Source organism: Acomys minous, assembly GCF_964271855.1.
Source record: "Acomys minous genome assembly, chromosome: 19".
Lineage (NCBI taxonomy): Eukaryota > Metazoa > Chordata > Mammalia > Rodentia > Muridae > Acomys > Acomys minous.
Genome location: NC_140499.1, coordinates 5,913,932 through 5,933,297, shown reverse-complemented (window position 1 = coordinate 5,933,297; position 19,366 = coordinate 5,913,932). Strand labels below are relative to the sequence as shown.

Below are 19,366 nucleotides of genomic sequence, written 5' to 3'. Positions count from 1 at the left end.
GAGGTGAGCCAGGATTTTTATGTTCATTAAGTGAAAAGTCTAGAACAAAATGATGACCATGTTCATATTTCTTTAGTACAACAGTTGAGACAAAAAAAATAAAGTAAAACCAAAGCAAAGCAAAACAAACAGCAGATAGAAAAAAATAACAACAACAACAACAACAACAACAACAACAAAAACCTCAGCTTCATAGTGTCTAAGCCTGTTTCATCAACTTTGCCCACAAGTCATATTTGCTGTCTCAAAGCAAGACAAGGTCAACAACAGCAGGATCCTAGGACATCAGCATGCACGTCAAGCTCACTGAAAATCAAAGTTACTGGGCTGGACCAGTGTGGAAGATAGATAACAGCAGGGTGGTGAAGCAGCCGACAGACTAGCTGAAATGGAGTGATTGTAAGCACAGTAGGCAAAAGAAGTACTCTAAGGCCTCCAAGCAATGTGGCATAACTTCTGCCTGCTGGACCTTGATAGCATTGAGCAGATCCCGCTGCCGCATGGCAATCGGAATGTGTGCAGCTTCCTTCCCGTGGCTGTGCAATGCACACCTAGGGATCCTTGGCCTTAGCTGTGGTGACGTGTCCTGGAGATGCATAACAACGTTCTTCTCTTTGAAATACATGTACAAAGGTCCTTAATGCACTGATGTGAACATAAATAATGGTTTCACTAAAAATAGTTCTGGTCAGAATGTCTGTGGCATTCCTGTAGGGGGCTTCATTCGCTCCTGTAGTTCCCAGAACTGCCCCGTAGTTCCTCCTCCTTTTAAGGTTTCACGTCCCGCATAATTCAGCTTCTCAGAAATGTTTAAATACTTTCTGCGTCCTTCAGCATGTTATTTAAAAATCTGTCCTCCTTGCTCTCAAGGTCTCCCGTTATCCTCAATTGTGCGGAAATACATTTCCTCCCACCACCACTGCCTTCTTTTGTCTGTGAAGTTGTTAGTAACAGGAGCACTTCTCACAGGAGCTGGGTAATAAAGCCAAGGTCTAGAGAAGCATAGATTCAATCCATCCCATTGCTGCTTCATAAAATACTTGATAGTTCTTCTTTAGAAGTTGACATCTGCAAAACATGATGTGGTCTCAGCCACAGAAGCAGGCTGATCTACTTGAGCTCAAAGCCAGCCTTGCAGGCCTGCCAAGGCTACACAGAAAAACACTTTCTCAAAAAAAAACAAAAAAAACAAAAAAAAAAAAACAAAAAGGAAAGGCAGAAAGGAAGTGAGGAAAGAGGTAAGATATGTGATAGAGAGATAAATGATAAACACATGATATATAGATGATAGATGATAGATAGAGGAGATGAGAGATAGAAGTATTCACACACACACACACACACACACGAGAGAGAGAGAGAGAGAGAGAGAGAGAGAGAGAGAGAGAGAGAGAGAGAGAGAGTCAGAGACAGAGACAGAGAGACAGAGAGAGACAGAGAGAGAGAGAAAGAAAGAGAGAGAGAGAGACAGAGAGAGACAGAGACAGAGACAAGGAGAGGCAGTGGGAATTACCCTAACCTCCTAATCCAGTCCAGTTGATGAGTGAACATTCAAGTTTATGTTTCTCTCATTATGTAAATGACCTGAAGACCTCATAAGTTTTGATGATGAATAACACCTGTCTCAATGAATAAACAACTAAAATAGGACAGGATAACTTGCGTGGGTTATAATATCACCTTGTTCCTTAAATATTGTTACACCTTCCTAGCCAAAGTAATAAGAGTATTGGCATATTCAAAGTATTGTGTACTTATTTATTTGAAATCTCAGAGTTTCTCATAAACATGTATGAAGCTATTTGGGCTTCAATCTATCCACAAAATAAAGACCTTTTAATTGGATGTTTTATATCGCTATATCTTTCAAAACACTGTATTTTAGACTTTGAAAGTCTCATGTATTTAGGCAATGTATATTGATCATATCCATCCACCAATAGCTCCTTCCAACTCCCGGGAGTGCCCCACCTCCCTCACACTTCATGTCTTGTATCTAGTGTGTGTTATTAATAGGCCAGAGTCCCATTAGTGCTGTTCATACCTACTTTGATGTGTGTCCATCCATTGGTGCACAGGTAACCTACTAATGTCCATATTCTCAAAGGACAATGACTCTCTCTCCCTTGGTCACTGTCAACTGCCAGTAGACAGGATGTGTCCAAGGCAACCCATGCTAAAATTTTGACTAGCTCAGTTTTGTGTAGTTCTTAGGTATCACTATAATATTGTAAGTGAAATCTACACTTTTATGTTAATGTGTTTAATAGATGTTCATAAGTATATTTCTGACAGTTGCAGTTTTTGCTTTTAACTTCTATATAAGACTTACATTATGAGGTGTGAAATGCCTTCACTGGTGAAATAAACTCACTAGCCTTATGTTTTTAATTTTATTTCCTCACTTTCTCATAGTGGATCTCTCACTCAGTGGCTTCTACTATTTTTTTAACTAGACTTTTCATCAAACGTGAGAGTGTGCACCAAGACTTGTACTTTTGCCCTTCTGTAGTAAAATGGCAGGGTAAACTTTGTATGAAAACTTGACTGTGGATAGATGATAAAGTATATGTGGGAGTCCTGTGTTTTAGACATGATATGCTTTGCATGACAAGTAAAAATCAAGTAGATTCAGATTAGTTTACAAGTGGCCCAACTTTTTTCTTTTTTTTTTTTTCATGTTTGACCCAACTTTATTTTTTTTTTAATTTTTAATTTGATTATATTAGTTTATTCTTATTACATCTCAATGGTTATCCCATCCGTTGTATCCTCCCATTCCTCCCTCCCTCCCATTTTCCCCTTACTCCCCTCCCCTATGTCTATGACTGAGGGGGACTTCCTTCCCCCTTTATATGCTCATAGGGTATCAAGTCTCTTCTTGGTAACCTGCTGTCCTTCCTCTGAGTGCCACTAGGTCTCCCCCTCCAGGGGACATGGTCAAATATGAAGCACCAGAGTACGTGTGAAAGTTATACCCCACTCTCCACTCAACTGTGGAGAATGTCCTGTCCATTGGCTAGATCTGGGTAGGAGTTTGAAGTTTACGGCCTGTATTGTCCTTGGCTAGAGCCATAGTTTGAGAACTTTTTTTCTTGGATGGGAAAATGTGTACAATAGTGAAGGAACTACCTGGGGAAATAATATAGACCACACCTTGAGAAGTCTGCTGGTAAGTATCGAGCCGAAGAGCCCACAGAATTCCTTATAGGTGTCGAGGATATAACACAAATATAAGTATTAAGAGCAATTAAGATTGATACTGTATTGATATAGCCTAACTGTAAGTGATCATTGCTGCAGTTAAGCATCCATGATGTAATAGTACAGTAGAACAATGAGGTGAAGAAATGTAAGTTTTGGGAAAGAGGAATTCATAGGGAGGGATGTGAGAGAAAATATCTATGATATTTGTAATAACCAGTACCTGGCAACTTTGCCACCTGAGTCCTGAAGGACACTTAGTTGACAGTTAGGAAAAGTGCAGGCTGACTAGGAGAGTGTGCTTTAAGGAGAGTGGAAGCAAAGACAGGAACTTCAGTGTGGTGAATGTCCAGATGGTTTATGAGTAGTGGGAAGAGATTAAGTAGGAAGGCACTCAGGAGCTGGATAATAAAAGGCTTCGATTTAAAGGGGAAGGAGGCTGGATCCAATCCAAAGTGATAAGACATGAACCAGCACTGTAGGATTTATAGCAAGGGTAACCCCTGGAGCTATTAGGAGTACACAGTACAGCACAGGGCCTAAGATGACCTTGCTAGACTGGGTTTAAATCTCAGGCTGCCAACTGAGAGTTATGAGTTGGGTGAGTTATTTAACCTCTAAACACAAGTGTCTTTATCTACAAAATACCTGTCTGGTACATCATTACTGTGCAATGAATGGGAGTTGTTTTTGCTACTGCTGGCTTCTAATTCCACTTCTTAAATAGTGGAATTTAAGATTGGATATCATAGAAAAAGCAGGGTAAACTGTATATGGGAAATTGACTGGGGATAGAGCATAAAGGATATGTGTGAGAGTTCTGTGGTTTAGACATTATATCTTGTGCCATGAGAAGTAGAGATTAAGTAGATATAGATCAGTTTGTGAGTCAGCCAATTTGTTTTCCTGAATTGGCAAATATATACAATAATGAGGGAAATGCCTCAGAAAATGATATACACAACACCAGATCAAAAGTAGCAAACTTGGTACACACTCTCATGTTTGAGGAAAAATCTTGCTTAAAAATAAAATGAAAGAACCAAGTGAGAGAGGGGAAAACATAAGAAAAGTACCAGAAAGTGGAGTCAAAAATTCAAAAAGAGAAGGCTAGTTTTCACCAATAAAAGCATTTGGCACCTGGCAATATAAAGGAGAAAGGAGTAACAGGAATTCATAAGGTTGTCTTGTAAACACCCCTTACCCCTGACACACACTCACACACTGTATCCACCCACATGTGTCAGAGTGTGTCAGAACATGGATTCCCTTTGTACACATATATCATAGGGACTTTTTTAAATCAACAAAGATTTTCCAGAATGAGAGTAATTTGTAATCAATGGTTTCCAGTGAGAAGCGAAGTGCTGCTGAGGCTGTGGAACCTCTACAGGGAGGAGCAATTGGGAAGTGACTGACAAATCTTCACCCTGGGTACGCACCATCTTCTGGTCATAGAAAGAGTGTGCCTTCCCAGAGTTAGCCAGGCTCAAGATGTTTGGGAAGTCTTTCTGAACTACACTTGGACCATCATCCAGTCCTTCTGACTCTTACTCAAATAAATTACCTGAGAGAGCAAGAGGATAAAGACGACTCTGGGGGAACTAGCAGTTGAAAAGGAACAGTTCATTGGCCACACCCCAAGAGATCTGCTATAAGTATCTAGCTGAGGAGCCAACAGAAGTCCTTAAGAGTGTCACTCAGGGATATAGTAGAAATATAAGGTAATTTGGATGGCAGGCTTTGTCTTTGTTGTTCTATTGAGAAGAGGAAACAGGAGACAGCCAAACTGTCACACTTCCAGTGCTGATGCAGGGGCTACGGTGGCTGCAGTGGTGGCGAGGGACTCCACAGTCAGTGAAGGATCAGGCAGCAAGCAAGACTTTCTCACAGGATCCCACAAGTATGCGGATTCGGTATATGTGTTCATATTTTTTATAAAATTTCAAGGCGGGGTAAAAAAAGGTAGATAAAACTCAACATTTCAGAAGCAATCTTGACACTAAAGGGACAAACAGAATAAGACACAGTGATGACAGAATATAGTTGAAGAATGGGAATGGGTGGCCGACTGAAGACAGAATGGGAGGACTTTGACCCGCTGAGACCTACCTCTAAAGAAACGGATGAGCTTCCCTCGTGAGAGTTCCAAGTAGAGGCTGGGAGAAAGTTAGACCAGGAGAAGGAATGCCAGTAGGTGTGCAGCATGGAGCAGAGAACGGCTCTCAATGCTTTCCCGCACTGGCACAATCAGCGTACCTTGGGAAGTTGTTAGGCACATATATGCCCATGTCCCAAGTCAACCCACCAAATCAGAAACTCAGACACGGGAACCAACAACACGGCCTGGTGATTCTCGCTCATGCACCCTATGATATCTGAGTTGTTTAAAAACACACACTGCGTGGTGATAAATTAGAGGCCACAGTTTCTAATTGTCTTTTCCTGATAAGTTACCCTTTCTGTGTCCGCATCTTTTAAATGATACATAATAGTGTTCATGTTGTCTGTCACTAGAAAAATCTGTATGACTCAAGGCATCACTTGCTCACAGGTTGTGATTATTATTTTTTTGTGGTAAGTAGGAATAAATTTTAAGATAGTATGTAACACCCAGTAGCTCTTACTCTTATGTGTGGTGGTTGTGACATCATGATAATTAGCCTTAATGACAAGGACTCTTTGTTTCAGGTCCTTACCCGAGAGTGTCAGTTCAGCAGCCCTATACCCCTCCAACCCCGATCCCTACTCCTGCCTGCTTTCTCACAGATTGCATCAGCATGAGTTGCATGCTCAATGCTGATGGTAAAAATGGAAAAGTGAGATATGGATGAAGAAAAAGAACAATTTGCACCAAAAATTTATAAAGAACTGGACAAAGTCTCTATAAATTTTGAGTAAACATGTCAACTAATTTTTTAAATAATTTACTTTTTATATTGTGTGGATTGGTGTTTTGCCTGCATGTATGCCTGTGTGGGGGTGTCAGGTCCCTTGGAACTGGAGTTGCAGACAGCTGTGAACCTCCACGTGGGTGCTGGAACTGAACCCAGATTGCACAAATAATAGTTATTATTTCTATGTTAATTAATACGGTAAATTATTATGGTAGCAGTTTTCTTTAACTAGTAGTTCCCTAATGACTGACTCAGAGAGACTATGATTTATTATTAAGCTATAGGCACTATGCTGGGCAGATTCTGGGCTATTCCAATCCTAGTGCCTTTAAAACCCACATAAAACCTAACCACTTGCCAGTCTGATGACTCTTCGGCCGCTCGGCTACATCAGTCTGTCTTTACAGGCACATGCTCATCACTGCTTTGCCTTTGGAACTCCTCTCTCTACAGCTTCCTCTCCTTCTGCTGTGTCTTCGCATTGCTCAAAACCAAGCTGTGGGAGCTAAAACACCATTTAGCTCTCCTCTACCCAGGCATAGGCTTCAGCATCTTTAGTTAGCCAATCTGAGATAATTGGGGAAAATTCCTTCTCATCACAGGGTGACAGGAGATAGTTCAACATTCATAAAAACCTCCATGGCAGGTCTGTAACCAGATCTCAAGGCACTGAAATCAGCATTTCAAAAACCAGTTGCACCTTCCTCCAACACCTGGGTTTCTGGAAGAAGAGTCAATGCTCCCCACCGCTAATCCAACTAATTGTTAGGGAATAACATATCTTATTCTTATTTATTTTAAAATAATTTAAATATTATTAGAAAACCCAATAAAATCTAACTGACAGATAAAAGACAATCTCTGCATTACCTTTTTAAAAAAAAATCTAGTTTCCTATGCATCTGAAAGAAAATTCACACTGTTTTTGTTTAATTTACTTAACTTTACAGAGCTTTGTCTTTCAAGTGGTTTCATAATATTTTCTATGGCACAGATACTTTGATAGTGATATTAACCACATAGATGAATTCCCAGCAGTTTACTGCTTAGTGTTATTGAAAAAACAAATTTGTAAATCTTCTATTTGTCTGTTTCTGTATATGCTCTTTAATAGTCTGTAAATGTGTAATAAAACATCCTAATGACTGCACCTTGAGAACTAAACCCTATTCTAATTGCTTTGATGCATGGGCTAGCAGGATAATTGATTGACACTAAGACTACTCGGTAAACAGCCAGCTAACAGAATTAGATTAATGAAAACATATGGTAATTACAGCTGTGCAGAACAACTTGAAATCTACAATGTAGCTTCAGGGTAAATAATCAAATGTCTGATCAAAGAGCAATTAGACTTAATAAAAATCTTATTGTGCGATTAGGATTAAGAGAGTCTGAAAGATAACATTAAAAAGTTTCAAAAAGACATTTGATGAAAGACTTGCTGAATTCTGTTAAAACTCTATTTTGGCATTATGGAGTAATCATTCATTACCTGTTTGAAAGAAGATGATTTCAAGTCTATTTTTACAACATTGCTAGAGAAATATTTATTTTAGGGATCTTAATGGCTTGTTGGTAATTTCTTCTACAATGTATTCACTTTAACTGATAAAATAGTATTGACAATGAATCACAAAACTTGACCTTTGAGATGGCTTTCTGGTGGAAAATTAAATTATGTCATTTAGAAGTAGAGAGAGGAAAGGGAAGCAGAAATATTGTAATTATATTAATACTATCAAAAAGAAAATTTAGAAATAGATTCACAACATTTAAAAGAAGTGATTATTTTTTGAGTATTCAGAGAAAATGTTAGGTACTTTCCACATTTTATAAATTTTAAGAATTCAAGTCAGGGTATGCAAGTCCTCAATAGTTCCTGCCCTGCGAACAAGTCTGGCAGAAATATTAGGCCAGAAAGCTGAAGATGAGGCTCCAGCGTTATACAGTGTATTGGGTGACTGGTCAGGCAGTAAACTGTCTTAAGTCAATTTGTACATTTTGGAAACTGCTAACCCACACTGCTGATTCACTCAGGAATTTAAGTTTTATTCCTTCTCAAGTCTCTGAGGGGCATTGAAGACAAGATAATATAGCGCTATAACCAAGTCTAGCTGGTTAGGGGACAAGATCATTTTAGATCAAGGTAAAGAAGTTAAGCTATTAGAATTGAGATAAGGCAGACATTGAATCTCATTCGGAAATCTAGACCCAACAAGACGGGAAAAACACTTACTTCAAACGAGACGAATGCAGATGGCCAAGCCACTATGAATGTAACATATATAAAACTCATTATTCTCATGATCATCACATGGTTCTCCCTGCTGTATGCAGTTTGTTTTATACATGTGTAATAAAGTAAAAGTAAAAATAAAAAAAGATTTCGGTGTATGCGTTTAAACCTGGAAGTGTTTTGCTTTCCTATTCTTACTGTGCACAGTCATTTAATATTTTCTTCATACATGAAAGTCTGTATTTGGTTATTTTGTATCATTACCTTCTTTCTAGATGAATTAAAGCCACTTATAAACTACAAACATTGACTTTTCAACTCTTATTTTGATTTAGGAAGCAATAATCCTATTCTCAACATTCACAAACAGCATTTAGAACTACATTTAATGCATTCATAGACTTCCTTAGAAGACAAAGCAGCTTGTTTGTAGGAGTGAGAAGTCAGCATCACAGAGAAGTCATAGCCACACCATAGAAGTTCATATGCTATGCTTCACCTATTCTTAGTTTTTCCCAAGATGCACTGGGCTAAGGAAATTCTAGATTGAGTTCCACCTGGCTGGAGCTTCAAGGAAGACAGGGCGTGAAAGCTCACCTGGACATTTGGTGGAAGAAGCTTATTACTGGACATTTGTTCCAAACTCCTCCCTCCCTTCCGGTTCACTGCCTCCTGCCACCTCCCTTGCCTGTCAGTGAAGAGTAAGTGTCTGGGAAAGTAGGCTGCATGTGAAGGAGAGCTGACCCGTCAGGACTGCACACAGCAGAAGTGGGTGTCAGAGACTGGGCTGGCATGCACACCGAGGGTGCTCTCTACTTATGAGATTGTCAAAGAAAGTAAAGAATCTGATACTAAGACAGTCTCTGAAGTACGAAGAGTGTTTTCTCCTTATACAAATGAGTGATGGGTGATTCACACATAAAAAGTGGCTTCTGGAAGACTGTACAGTCCTCAGGAGCTCGTGTTTTTTTATTTTGTTTTGTTTTGTTTTTTTTTTTTTTGACATATCTGTAGGTTCAGGTGACACTTCACTATTTCTCTGAACCCCAAGCCCAGCCTTCCCTGCCCACACTACCACCTCCGCCAACTCTGGGCACTTATCATGCCATTTAAAAAAAAATAATCATTTTTGTAGTACTTTCCGGTTCTGGTCATTGTCTAGTGGTTTCCTCATGCTGCTGAGCTGCTCTACAGCTTCTCTGCATTGGAGGACACAGGCATGGTTTGCTCATTTTCCTTTCTCATTTGAACACTATTGGTTAGCACAATATCTTACAGATTATTGGAAGATCCGTAATGGACATTTATTTATTGACATTTTATTTATGATTTGCAGTGTGTTTCCCCTCTTTTATTAAAATAGACTTTTTTCATACAAAAAAAATAAATCATAATTACAGGTTCCCCTCCCTCTCCTCCTCCCAGTTCATCCCCACATGCCCCATCCCCCTACTCCCGTTCTATCTCCATTAGAAAGAATAGTAAGTAGAGTCTTCTAAGAGAAAACAACAGAACAGAACAAAATAAGGTATAATATGATGAAACCAAAACCATCACATTGAAGTTTGACAAGACAAAATAACAGAAGGAAAAGTTCCCAAGAGATGGTACAAGAATCAGAGAATCTCTTGTTAACACACTCAGGAGTCACATAAAAATACTAAGCAACAAGCTATAATACATATGCATAGCACGGGTGCAGACCCTGTGGGCCCTCTGCATGCTGTTTCAGTCTCTTTCAGGTCATACGTGTTTTGTTCAGTTGATTTCGAGAGCCTTGCTTTCCTCACGTCCTCCATCTCCTCTGGCTCTTAACTCCTCTTCTATGACGTTTCCTGAGCTCTGAGTGGATGGGTTTGATAAAGACATAGCATTCAGAGCTGTGCCTGTCAGGGTCTGTCTCCCTGTCCCTCTCCCCCTCCCCTTCCCCTCCCCCTCTCTCTCCCTCTTCCCCTCTGTCTCTCTCTCCCTCTGCCCCTCCCCCTCCCCCTCCCCTTCTCCCTCTTTCCCCTTTTCTCTGCCTAATGTGTGACTGTGGGTCTCTGTATTTTCCCATCTGCTGCAGGAAGAAACTTCTCTGATGATGGCTGAAAGGGGCACTGATCTGTGAATGTGTTTAAGGATAATAAATCAAACTGACTCTATTTCTTTTTTTTTTTTTTAACTACTCCTAACTGACTGACACGCATTGAATGCAATACAGGTTATGGAGATAATGTAATTATTCTAACACTCAAAATAATGAGTTATATTTCCCTAATCAGCTATAATACAAAAATAGTTGATATTCTCCATGCCATCCCCAATGCACATCAAACCCACATACTGAAAAAGGTGCATAGACAGTTAAGTGACCTTATTGGCTTAAATTATTATTATTATTATTATTATTATTATTATTATTATTATTATTATTATTATACTATTCAGGAAACAATTTGACCTTTAAATATTTTATAATAACTGGATAAATTTACATCCCACCTCAATGTATTTTTGCTTCATATCTCTCTACTGGTTAAAGTTTTGGGCATTTTGTATGTATTTGTTTGTATGTGCTGTTTCTTTAGTGAGTTTACTCACATATTTATATGACTACTTACTCTCCTGTTATTTAAATGTTTGAGTTATTTATTACTAACAACCTCGAAGATGAATAGCTGGAAAAGCTTCTCTTTCATTATTTTAACTGCCTCTTTACTTTGATGATTTTCTTTTTTTATTTTTTAATATATTTTATTAATTTATTCATATTACATCTCAATTGTTATCCCTTCCCTTGTATCCTACCATTCCTCTCTCCCTTCATTTTCCCCTTACTCCCCTCCCCTATGACTGTGACTGACGGAGACTTCCTCCCCCTGTATATGCTCATAGGGTATCAAGTCTCTTCTTGGTAGCCTGCTATCCTTCCTTTGAGTGCCACCATGTCTCCCCATCCAGGGGACATGGTCAAATATGGGGCACTAGAGTTCTTTGGGCTTTTTTACTTTTATTACGTCATTTATCAATTTTGTCTGAAATTTCATGAGCTACATGGATTCTATGCAGAAAATCCTTATCGATAGCCATACTTTGATGCATTTTTCTCTAGAATTTTTACCTTCAAAACTTATTTTAAAATGTTTACTTCACTTTAAGTTGGTTTTGTGTAGGATGAGACATGGAGGTCTAATTTCTGTCTTCTATATTTATTTATCAAGTTTCCCCAGCACCATTTCTTAATGATGCAGTTATTTATCCAATGTATGTTTTGACAATGTGGAAAAGACTCATATGGCTCTAACTGCATGGATTTATTTCTGGGTACTATGTTCTAGTAGCCTGATTTACCTGACTGATTATGTGTCATTACTACCCTGATTTGTGTCTGCAGCTCTTTAGCATAGATTGAAGTCAGGTACCTAGATGCCTCATTTTTTCTCTGAATCATTTGGTACTCTATGAATTCTAGGTTTTTATTGTCAAATTCAGTGAAAAATCATCATTGTAACTTTTCTGTAGCATTGACTTTGCAGGTTACTTTAGGTGGTATAGACATTTACATAATGTTGATCATGCTGTCCAATGGATAGGAAGTGTTTAAATATTCTAGTACTGTATTCAATTTCTTTGATATTTCATAACTTTTAAAGGTTAGACACGTACTTGTTAGGTTTGCTGCTTGGTATCTTCTTTCTTTTTTAGGCCATTACAAATTCAATTGTTTTTGTTATTTCCTTCTCAGCAGTTCCATTATTAATTTCTATTGATGTTGTATTATGTTACAGTAATAATTTATTTTATTAAGTGGAAAACCTTTTGGAGGAGTCTCAGTATCTTCTCAACAGAGGACTATGTCGTCTGCAAATAAGGCTCAGTTGATTTCTTCCTTCTTAGCTCGTACTGCTTTCAAGCCTTTATTATTCTACATAAAGCTTTAAGTCTTATAGCACAAAAGTCAGGCTGAAGTTGATATTCCTGTCATTCTAATTATAAAGCAAATATGTTCAGGTTTTTATAGTTTAACTGTGTGAGCTTGGTCATGGGTTTCTTACATGCATAGTTTTTATTATATTGGTATATAATTTATTTCTTGCGGTTCCTTAGCACTTGTTAACATGAGAGAATAATGGATTTAATCCAATATTTCTTCTCTGTTTATTGAAACAATCATGTAATTTTGTCTTTGATACCATCCATGTTCAGCATTACATTTACTGAATTTCATATCTTAAGCTACCCTTTTACTCCTGTGATAAGACTGACTTCATCATGGTATGTGAATATTTTTTATGGGTTATTGAACTTGTCTTTCAAGTATGTTTTGAGTTTTTTTTTCTACCACTGTGCAACAAGGAGTTTGGTCCACAGTTTTCCATTTAGGTTGCCCTTATCTGGTTTTGGTGTAAGAGTAATAATGACTTCTTTTTATGGGATAAGCTGAAAACTCACATAAACTTCAGCAGTGAAACTGTCCATTCTTAAACATTTCTTTGGAGATTTTTATTATCATACCAGTCTCCTTACTTACTGCTGTTTATTTGTTTATATCTTCTTGGAGTTAACTTTATTAGGTATGTACCTATAAATTTATCCATTTCTTTTAGAGTTTTCTTTTTTAAAAAAACTTGAACATATACATGTATTTTGTTACACATGGATAAAACAAACTACATACAACAAGGACAGCCGTGAAACAATCATGAGTTACATAAATGTTCCATTCATAGTGATTTGGCTATTTGTATTTGTCAAACTTGAAGTAAACATCTTTCCTATCTTGTTGGGTCTAAATTTCTGAATGAAATTCAATATTTATCATAGCTCCTCTCTTTAACTTAAATCCTTTATTTTGATCTAAAAAGTTCTTATCCTCTAACCAACTAAACTTGCTTATAAAAATAAACTGTCTGGTCTTCAACTCCCTTGAGAGACTTGAGAAAGAACAAAACTTAAATGCCTGAGTGAACTGGTAGTGCAGGTTAGCAGTTTATTTATTTTTTTCATTTTAGATTTTTCATTTACTGAGTGCTGTGAAAGAGGATATTAGGCACTAGAGGGCTTCTCTAACCCATCTTGTTCCCAAATAATAAAGACAGAGACACTTTAGATTTAAATAAACTTTTAAGCACCTTAACCAGGCAGGTACCAACCCTCCAAGCTATTTTGTTATTTCTCAGCTACATGTACCCCTATATTACTTGTCATATTTGGGCTGCTTCTGTTCCATCAGACCAGCCATCAAGGTCATGTCTTATGGTCCATTCTGTCCCATGGCAATGTCTTTCTCTCTTTCTTCCTCTTTTGTTTTTCCCTTGCCCTCCTCCTGATCCCTGTCTGACCCCAAGTCTGGCAACCTAAACTCCTCCTATTTCTCTTCTGCCCACCTGTAGGCTATAAGCTACTTCATTTAACCAGTCAGAGAATATTGGTATGCAAAGCTTCCACATTACTTGTTCTCGTTGTGATATCAAACAGATGTTGAGGGTCAGCATTTCACATTAGAATACACAGGACCAGACCAACCTCCAACAATTGAGTTTAAGTTTTTAAAACCAATCCATAAAGATGTTCTTTATTTCAACTGTATTATTGCAATATTCTTTTTATTATATGTTTAATTATAAACTTGGACCACGTCTTATTTTTGGTGAATTTAATGAAATGTTTTTTAATTTGTTTAGTATTTTTAAAGAACCAATTTGTTATTTCATTTGTCTTTATATTGTTTGTTCAGACTTTATTTTACTTATTTCTAATCATATTCTTTATTATTTTGTAGGTTTTTAATTGGTTTGGTCTATTTTTATAAAACTTTGACATGTATCATTGAACTATTATTTGAACATTCTGAGTTTTGTATGTCAGAACTCAACAGTTACAAACTCATTTCTCAGATAAAGATTAGGAGTGTTTCATCTTTCCTTATAGTTTTCAATCTTGAAAAGTTTACATTTTTGTTAATACAGTGCCAATAATACAGAGCCAGTATCCAGACTCTGATCCAGTGTTCTAAGCATTTTAAGAACAATAAAAATTTTATTCATCAACTATTTTTTCTTTTAATTAATCCACATTTGACTAAATGGCTACTATGCACCTGGTTTCTTACCCAGTGGAGGAGAAGATCATACATGCATCTGAGAGCCTGTGTGCATGCGTACACACACATACACACAAAGACACACACACACACACACATACACACACACACACACACACACACACTCAATTTATAGCCAGTGGTGATAACTGCTACAATAGAACAGTATTTGTCCTCTGTTAACAATGGTTAGGATTGTTCAATTAGCAAAGCAGCTTGATGTCTCTGAGCAAGTAACATTTCGTAGAGAAAATAGAAGGCCAGATGGTAGTTAGTCAAATGAGAGTGAGAGATGTGTATTTGATTTTCAGAATAGAGGGTGGAGAATGAGTGAATTTGAAAGGAATTCATAATGGAAGAGGCATGCAAGTAAAATATAAAATAATTATGTCACAATGTAAACAGAGTAAAGATGTGAAGCAGCTTCTCTGAATTGACAATGTAGTTGATAAGTTAGATCATATGTAGGGGCTTCTTGATTCAAAGAGAAGTGACTGAACACTTAAATAAAACATTAAATGCTTTATGAAAAGAGGAAGGTGAGTATTAAAAGCCATGAGAGAGGAAAGAGTGTACTGAATCCAGACTCTGGGAGGAGGAAAAACTGAAAGTCAGTTCGGTTCCCATTGAATTTGAGAAATTTGAGCTGCTCAGGAATAGAAGCATGGTAGGTGTTTATACAGATTTGGAACTAAGCAGAATGTTCTGACCAAGAGAGATCAGATTATGAATGTGTTGTGACTCTGTGGTAATTGAATAGATGGGTCTGGATGAGATCACCTAATGGGAAAGTATCAAGTGAGCAACAGAAAGATAATGAGGAGCTACTGAAGGGTTATTTCAACATTTCGTGCCTTGATAGGAAGTGAACAAGTTGGTAAACTACATGGTGAGGCAAAGACAGAAAAGAAAAGCCAGGAAGAAATTGTCATGACGTCAAGGGGAGAAAACGCATCAGCAGTGACAATTTTATGACAAAGTGAAGCATATATGGTCATGAATACTTTCTACAAATTCTGTTAATAGCATTTGTTAGTTCTGGAAAGTGGAGCACCTAACAATAAATAGTATTTGAATTTACATTATACAAGGTCACATTTGTATTGTGCTCAAAGACAGTGTAGTTTCCTCTTTGCCTTCTCTAAAGTTTGCTTTCTCTTCACCTGTGATTAAGCATATAGGTGAATGGGTAGTGAGCAAATATTGAAGCAGGATGTGAGGCTGCTTTGTGTACAACTGATTAAATATTCAGGTTACTTTTAAGGAAGTTAACAGAAGTAAGGAAACATTCTGGAGAACAGGATTTTTGTTTTTTGTTTTGTTTTCTTTCTTTGTTTTGGTTCCGCGATAAACATGTAACACTTAGAAGGCGTATAGTGCAGCAAAGCAGGGCAGATACTGAAGAAGGTGGCAACTAATGCTACAGAACTAGCCTCTCATGGCAGCGATCCTGGAATTGCCTGGGAAAAGAAACAAAAAGAAGATGAGCTGACACCAGTACTGAAAGGCTCCAACATTTAACAAGTGGCGCAGAATGCATAACAAAACTGTGGTGCATATGCACAATGGTATTCAGCTGTACAAAAAGGAAAACTATGAAATTCATATCTGAATGGATGGATTTTTGAAATAAGCATCTTCAGTTATGTAACCCAGACCTCTAACCATGTGTTCTCATTCATTTGTGGATGCTGACCCCAAATCCTTGGATGTTTGTGTTTAAGTTGAAGTGCCCACAGAAGAAGGGAATATAGAGCTGTGGGATATTTCAAGAGATGGACGGTAAAGTACAGATGGCATCATGTGAAAAGGGGGAATAAGATAAGAAGAAGGACTAAATTGATGCAGGATTAGAGGCTAAGTAGAGGAAAGAGTATGAAGATGGATAATTATCACTAAAACCCTTTCAAAAAGTCAAGTGGAAACCTCAAAGTCAGTATTACAGAGTTAATAGTGTCTCTCCCAGTAATATGATGTTACATTTACAGGTGGCAGTCCTTCTTATTTTTTTTAAACCAACATAAAAACACAATAAAACAGTCCTTTCTAATTGATGTTATCTTTGACATATTATGTGAGATATCAACCAGCTTTATTTTAATTGTGTTTGTTACTGCTTTCTTTAATGTGGGTTGTGTTATTTTGAGGATTTATTTTGTTAACTGGCAGCAGCTCCCAAACTTTATTCAGGAAGCTACCATGAGAGTAAAAATTATACATGCACATATCCATTTGATATTTAAATTTGCAGCAATTCCTATATGTCCTCAATATTGACAAAAAGAGATGTTATCATTTTGTTACTAGAAGAAAACATTTGATTTTGCTCTAAAAGATAAAAAGAAAAAGAAACTAGTACAGAAGGGATGAGTAACAAAGAAAATTCCCAAGAATGATGATCTTTGTAGACAAAGTGAGAAAAAGGAAGGGGTCAAAGTTCTCTAACAATCCAGGGAAGTTCATTCAATGACCATGACAAAAATAACACAGTCTGCATGTTAGCTACCAATGGCAGACACTGGGGAACTGAAAGTCTGTGATATTAGGAGATCAGTTTTCATTGATACATTAGAAGCAAAGGTATACAGAGAGAGGAAATCAAACCAGATTGCAGTAAATTGAAGAGTGGATGGATAAAATAGAAACTAAGAATGGTAGATAACCAATAAGTCTTTGAGAAGATTTTTTAAAGAAAAAAATCATAGTTGGTGGAGAAGTTGAGAAACAATTAACTGTTAAAAGTCTGCAAGTGCATTATAAAATGTGAATAATCCAAAAAAGAAAGAAATTAAAGATACCTGAACCAACATAAAGAGACCACAAATTGAAATTAATAACACCTAAGGTAGGTACGTAGTGTAATATATCAGAGGATTACTCGATAAAAGCATTTGTTTAAAATAATGTCTGGTAGAATTTATGATAAAATAATGGTGTGAAAATAAGGTCAGGTTAAGGGATAGGAATAAGAGGTGGCAATGTGAGAATTCCAGTGAGAATAGCAACATGTGGTCAGTGACATTGCATTCTGAGTTTTAAACAGTGTTGGATTAGAATAGGCTAAACTTATGTACACATGCAGAATTTTTCATGGTGCTCACGGAATGTGTCAAGCTCTGTCACTAGAGGGGCACACTCATTACTCTGTTGTTTGTTCTTATTGTTGCTGCCCGCTGGTTTGCTTTTGCATATCCCTTCTATTGCCTGACAGTGTCCTGGTTTCTGCTTCTGCTGAGAAACACTCCTTTCCAGTACCTCTGAGGCCACCAAAGTTGAGTTAAGTACAAAGTTCCTCCTGTCTTCAATGGAGTGCGTTGATATTTTCCATTTGATTTCCTAATGACTACTGTATTAGTACCTATGCTGTGGTAGTGATCTCCCATTGCTGAAAGGAGTAATTACATAAATTTGCTACAATTTCATCTTCTGGGTGGTGGCATGGAACCTCAAGGATATAAAAATTTAAAGTAGTGTAGTGTTGCCTTTTGTACCGACTAACTTTTAATACCAACTAGTTATACATCTTGGACACATTTAAGTCATAGAAGATTAGATTTGAAATATTCATCTATATAATTAACACATTAAGTCTTTTATTTAAAATATTAAATAATATGAGAAGAAAACAAAATATATAAAAGTAACATTTTCATAAAATATATTGTTGACTTTTCATTCATATTTTATATTAGACAAAATATTCCATATTTCATTTTATTATATCATCAAATGATTTCATGTTACAGTGTGACATTTTTACTGTTCTCATAAAGTATCACTAAGTAGATACATAATAACTTTCTCAGGAATTCACCTTTTATTTGATGTTGGTTTATTTCTACTTTTTTTCTCATTTTAATGATTAATAAACATTTTTGATAATACAGTTATCTATTTACTATTTTTGCCTTAAGATATATACCTATAATGGTCATTTCTAGATCAAAAGCTAAAAACACTTAGATGAAACTTCATATTTTTTTGAAGAAAAATTGTTGAATGTCACAATGTCTGTGTTTCAGAATAATTTCCTCCTTTCCATTACTGGGGTATGGTACATATTTTTCCATACATAAAATATACGGAAAAATCTATAAATTGCCAACTATTTAAATTTGTTTGAATAGAGTAGAATTATTTCCAATTAATAACAATAATCTTCCAATACTTGAATACTTGCATTATCTTATTTATATTTTCAATTTTACCAATTATATGTAACCAATTTAATCTCTTTTTGTGTATATTGTTCTAGGACAGATATTCTTTATCTTTTTATTTAAATAAGAGGTTTGTGTTTATTGTATACAATTATACATAAATTATTTTGTTGCATAAAATATAAAGCACATCTTGACTTTCTGTTTTATCTTAGAATGCATTGGTGGCCACAAATTTGGACACCAAAGTCACAGAACACTTGTAAAAACAAATGTTGCTCTCAACTTATTCTGTTGAAAACTTGATCTTCTGGGTTTCATTATCTGGGAAAAAGAACAATTATGTGACAATTTTGAGAGCATTAAATATAAATTAGGTTAGCTCTGAGATTAACACAGTCCAGTTATTTGTTTATTTACCTGGTCAACCAAATCAGGGCAAACTAGCTTACCTTTTTAAGGTATATGAGAGATAAATAACAGATTTTTCTCCTATTATCCTTTTAGAGGCTCTTTAAGATTTTGAGTTGCTAGCATTTAGGTACTTTCATTGCAGGAATAAAATACAGAACAATAATGTCTTCAATAAGAATATTAGCCACATATACATAAATTTGCTTTAACTCAAAGTGTTGGAGATCAAGTTTGTTGTTTGCAAGTGTCAGTGACTTCACACAGTTCCAACTTCTATATTATCTTGCTATAAATATCTAGTTTTGTGCAGTAAGCTTTGCTGGTTTCTATTGGAATTTAATGGTTATGCCCTCTGCTTCCAGCATGG

General features: G+C 36.6%; 1 protein-coding gene across 12 annotated transcripts in view; it reads left to right on the top strand.

The window, feature by feature from the left end:
• NLGN1 (neuroligin 1) overlaps positions 1–19,366 on the top strand; it is an 896,042-nt gene that overhangs the window by 580,002 nt on the left and 296,674 nt on the right. The gene's annotated exons all lie outside the window — the stretch shown is intronic.